This window comes from Macaca fascicularis, chromosome 11 (genome assembly GCF_037993035.2).
Source record: "Macaca fascicularis isolate 582-1 chromosome 11, T2T-MFA8v1.1".
Taxonomy (NCBI): domain Eukaryota; kingdom Metazoa; phylum Chordata; class Mammalia; order Primates; family Cercopithecidae; genus Macaca; species Macaca fascicularis.
Window position 1 is genome coordinate 9,309,362 of NC_088385.1, and position 5,455 is coordinate 9,314,816.

At 51.0% G+C, this 5,455-nt stretch overlaps 1 pseudogene; it reads left to right on the forward strand.

The window, feature by feature from the left end:
* The first annotated feature begins 3,046 nt into the window (after positions 1 to 3,046).
* Positions 3,047 to 4,043, forward strand: LOC135966375 (uncharacterized; annotated as a pseudogene).
* The last annotated feature ends 1,412 nt before the right edge of the window (positions 4,044 to 5,455 follow it).

Consider the following 5,455-nt stretch of genomic DNA (forward strand, 5'->3'; position numbering starts at 1 on the left):
ATCACAGACTGGCTTTCAAGCCACTGTTGTATGGGAACTTAAATCATGCTCTCCCCCACAAGTTATGAGGAACAATATCACAGGGGGTGTGCACCTTCTCCAGCAGTGGGAGTAGCATCACCATCTCTTCCTTTAGATGACAGGAACAATATCACAGGGTGGGTGTACACCCTGTGTGTTTTTGGAAGCAATGTCATTCTCTCTTCTTCTAGGTTTTACGATTAATATCACAGGCTGGGTATATACCCCTTGTTGTATTGGATGGAATCTCATCCTCTTTCAACCTGTATCTTTAGAACAATATCCCATGGGGACTGTCCATCCCTTCAATATTGGTACTAATATCATCATCTCCTTTGCTGGATATAAGAAACAATATCACAGGAGGGGTGTACACCCCTTGCAATACTGGTAATAATATCCCTCTCCCCTGTGGTTATTAAGGACAAAATCCCAGGGTGGCTGTAAGGTTCCTACTTTACTGGGAGTAATGTCATCCACTCACCCCCTGGATAAGAGGAACCATATCACTGAAGAGGTGTCCACCCCCTTCGATATTGTCAGTCGTGTCATCTTCTTCCCGCCTGGATATTAGGAATGATACCCCAGGGTTGGGGGCGGTGTACACCCACTGTGGTATCGAAAGTAAAATCAGCCTCTTTCCCACTGGATATTAAGAACTATATCAATGGTGTGTGTGCACCTTCTGGGATATTGGGAGTACTATCAGCCTCCACCCCGCTGCATATTAAGACCAATATTCGGGGGGCAGGGTGGTTACAGCCCCCGCAATATTGAAAGTAATATTCTTCTCTTTCCCCTGTACATTAGGGACTACATCACAGGAGTCTGTACACCTTCTGCGATATTGGGATTAATGTTATCTTCTCCCCCACTGAATATCAAAAACAATATAACAGAAGGGTGTACACTCCCTGCGATATGGCCAGTAATATCATCGTCTCTACCTTTGGATAGGAGGAACAACATCACAGAGGGTGTGTACACTGCCCTGCAATATTGGGTATAATGTTATCCTCTCTTTCCCTGGATATTAGGAACGATATCCCTGGTGGTGGGGGGTGGATTACATTAAGAACAATATCACTGGGTGGGTGTACACCCCCTGCGATATTGGGTGTAGCATCATCCTCTCTTCCGTAGGATATTAAGAACAATATCACAGGGCAGATGTAGAGCCACGGCCCCTGCGTGATTGGGAGCAATAGCATCTTCTCCCCCTCTCTATATAAGGAACAATATCCCAGGGTGGGTGTACATCCCCTGCGATATTGGGTGTGATGTCATCGTCTCCCAACGTGGATATTGGGCATAGTGTCACAGGGGGGTGTATGCCTTCTTCGATATTGGGAGCAATATCATCCTCTCCCCTCAGGGTTGTAGGCAAAATATCGAAAGGGTTTTACAACTCGTGTGATATGGGCAGTAATATCATCCTCTCCCCACTTAGATGTTAGGAGCTGCATCACAGGCGGCTGTACACTTCTTGTGATATTGGGAGTCATATCATCCTCTCCCATCATGGATATTAAGAACAATATTACAAAGGAGGTGTACACCCCCTGCCATATTGAGAGAAATATTATGTTCTCCCCTTCGGGATATCAGGAACAATATCGCAGGAGGTGTGTACAACCACTGCGATATTGGGAGTAATATCATCCTCTCCCCCTGAATATAAGAAACAATATCACAGGAGGATGTACACCCCCTGTGATACTGGCAGTCATATCATTTTCTCTCCCTCTGGATATTTGGAACAATATCACAGTGGGTGTGTACACCCCCTGCGATATTACCACTAGTATCATCGTCTCCCTCCCAGGATATAGGGAAGAATATCACAAGAGGCTGTACACCCCCTGCAATATTGGGAGTAATATCTTCCTCTACCCCGCTGGCTATTAGGAACAATGTCACAGAAAGGGTGTACACCCCCTGCTCTATTGGGAGTGATATCGTCCTCTCCTTGCCTGGATATTAGGAACCATATCACTAGGGAGTGTACACCTCTCACAATAATGAGACTAATATCACCCTCTCTCCCCATGCATATTAGGAATCGTATCACAGGGGTGGTGTACACCCCCTGCGAAATCGGAAGAAATATCATCCTCTCCACCTTTGGAACACTTTTTAACAGAGTTTTGTATGTGGGGAGGACTCGAGTGATTAATCGAATGTTTCATCAGGTGCGGTTCTTCTGTTTCCCAGTTTTGACACAACATTTGGAAAATTTCCAGAGACTCCTGTGGTCAGCCTCACGGTTTCACTCTGTCACTTTCTAATGCAGTATTCTTTGGGAGTCTTTTAAATTAAGCGCTGTCATTTAAAAATAAGTTTTATAATATGCAGTTTCAGGTTAATTCTTTACCTTTGTGTCTCAGGCAGTGGCTCCCCACCTGTGAGTAGCCAGAAAGGTTCACGCAGTTTTCCAGGGTGACCTTTGCATTTCCTGGAACTATTAAGAGCTCGTTCCTGCTTCCGCCGCGATTGACACGCAGTGCGCGTGAGGCCGTGCGTGGCTTAGCGTCTTCTGCAGGCTTAGAGGTCACTTTCTGTTCTTCCCCAAGCCTGCTCTGCTGTGCCAAGTGTTCACTGCGGGCGACGGTCACACTGTCTGGCACAGGCCACCGAGACCACAGGGCAGACTCCACGTAGCGGAGCCTGCAGAATGGCAGAGCCCAGCCTCCTTGCCGCCCTTCACAGGGAGCAGAAAGCACAAGCCTGTGATCAGAGCTGTGCTAGCCCAGAAAGCCTCCGAACAGGTTTAATTGAGGAATCGGCTCCGACCAACTGCCCATGTTTAGGATGTGTCTGAGTTTTTGTGATTTTTCCTGCACTGAAGCTACTGGGCTGGCTCTGAGTCACTGTCATGGGACTTCACGTTGCCCCGACAGGAAGCCGCGGGGGAGGAGGTCTGCACAGAGGCTTGCCACCATGATAATGAAGGGCTTGTTGCCTCTTGGGACAGCGAGTTCAAGCTCTTTGTAATTGTCAGTGTAAACAGTGACCTGCTGAGGACATGGCTGTAATTCAGGGTGGCATGTTTGATTGTCATCGTTGGTATCAGGTACCTGCCTCTAAAGTGACGGTACCCATAGTGCGGCTTCAGGAGGGCAGCTCCTGCCAAACACACGTGCTCCTGGGCCCCTGCAGTCAAGGTCTTGATGCCAGCCAGGCCTGCTACTGTGGGTGCAGTGGTATCTTCAGGGCACTGAGTGCCTCCCTCATTTGCTTGTGGGGCCCAGCCCTCCATCCCTCCCGGTCAACAGTGCAGCTCCTCCCTGGGTTCTCCCAGCCCCATGCACACCTCCGTCTTCACAGCTTCCCTAGTTTTCTCGTGGGCGCCATAGGTGGGTGCCTGGGCAGGGTTCGTGTGTTAGTTGAGTTCTCTCCAGCCTTCCCTGGCTCGTGGTTCAACAGGTCCTTTCAGATGAGTCAGCCAGCTGTGTGCCTGCATGTTCAGGATACTTGTCAGGGGCTCCCTCAGGTCAGAGCAAGACCCAAGCTCACCTCCTCCAGGGGACTTTGGAGCCCGCCCTGGAGAGACACCAGCCATGTCCAGAGGGGCCGCCCAGGTCCCCGCGGGCTGGTGGGAGTGACTTCTGAGCCACTCGAGGCCCCACTTTGTGTTCCTACACCCCACAAAGACACTTAAAGCGCCATGTTCTGGTGCCGTGTGCCTCTCCAGTGTGGCACACAAGCCTGGACGGGGATCTGAGCGGGCGCTGCCTTCCTCAGGCTGCGCTTGTGTTTTGGGGCTCCTGGAGCACTCGTGGCTGTGATTCCCGCCGCTGTCTGGGCTCCCCTAGACGGTCTCACCCGCAGCCTGAGGGCCACATCAGCAGCCACCGAGGAGCCGGCAGGTCCGGCGTTGGTCCCACTCAGTCCTTCTCGACTTTGGTGACAGAGGAGACAGCAAAACTTCAGCTGGGAGCCCCAGGCCTTCTCTGCTTGGGGCCCTGGGACTGAGATAGCACAGATCCTGCCATCCACTGCTGGGGGCCCTGCTGTGCGCCTCCTTCCTCTGGTCAGGGGCCGCGCCCTTGAGCTGGGCAGCTCCAGGTCCTCACACTCAGGGGCTCGGGGCGGGTCCTGGCTGCAGAGAGAAAGAGAAGGGCGGCGTTTTGAGCCCAAGTGTGTTGGCTTCATCTTCTGCCTCTTGTCCCTAAATGCATTTGCAAAGTTTTCCAGATGAAAACTCAGACGGGATTTTTAATGACTGGAATCTGTGAATTCCATGGAAGCCAAGTCTGTCCACCTCTTTCACCCACCTCACTTCTCCCCATTGGGGCTGATTTTGGCAGTGTTCATAGGGGCATGGACGAAAGGGGTGGTGGCCAGCCCTCAGCCCTGCGTCCCTCCCCTCCTCCCCTCAGCGCCACAGCATTTCAGTGTCATCCCCTTCCCTGTAGGCGTCCTCATGAAAACCAAGTGCAGCTGGAGGGAGATGCCTGTGCCCGCTCCCGTGACCTTCCCGGCCAGCCCGGCTGCAGTGGCCCCTCAGCAAGCATCTGCCTGGTGCTGCCTCCGTGCCCCTCCCATCACCTGACGCTCCTGCTCCCGAATCTTCACACGTGTGCTCCGTGCAGCCACCTCACGGGCTCCCCAGGAACGGAGACAGTGTCTTACGCGGGTCAGAATGCTCTTCTCTGTCCACGGAATATTCCAACACAGAATCATTCCTCTGTGATTATTTATGCTTTGTTATGTAGAACTGGAATAAAGAAAAAGTGAATTTAGACATTACAGCCATCAGGTTGAAGCTAGGTAATTGCATTAGGGAATTAAATGAAAGCATTTGAGCTTCTCGAGCTCTAATTCCACATCTTCGTATCTCCATCACCCCATAGCCAGTGTCTAACACAGCTCTTGGTCTAGGAGTTTCTTGATAAATGCTTATTGAATTGAACGGGACTGAGCTTAACATTCCCACCCAGAGTTAGAAGCCAGTCCCTGAGCAAATTGCATTTAGAACGTGAATTCGATGTTACTGTGGTAAGGGGTATCCTACACGTCATAATTCCTAGTCAATATCGGGTATTTAGTCAAATAGACTCAAGTATAGAGAGGCATGGCCCATCTGGTGAAAGGGCAAGGCACAGTGCTTTAGGTCCAAGTCCCCAATATCAACTATGAAAATAAAACATTGTCACCTCCAATTACAGCCCTGTCCTCTGCTGGTCCCTGTTTACGCTACCAATTATAAACAGCTTGAACTTGCTGTCCTGAGAGGCAACACACCCTCCATTCTGTCTGCAGTGCGGCTGCCTTGGTGGATGGAACATGCCCCTCCTCCCTCCCTCCCCCCTTCTCTCTCCCTCCCTCCCCCCTCCTTCTTCCTGTCTTCTGTCACCTTTCTCCCCCAACCTTCTCTCCTGGTCGAGGGGCAGAAGAGAAGAGACCTCCGGAATCTTCTGCTTCATCCAAG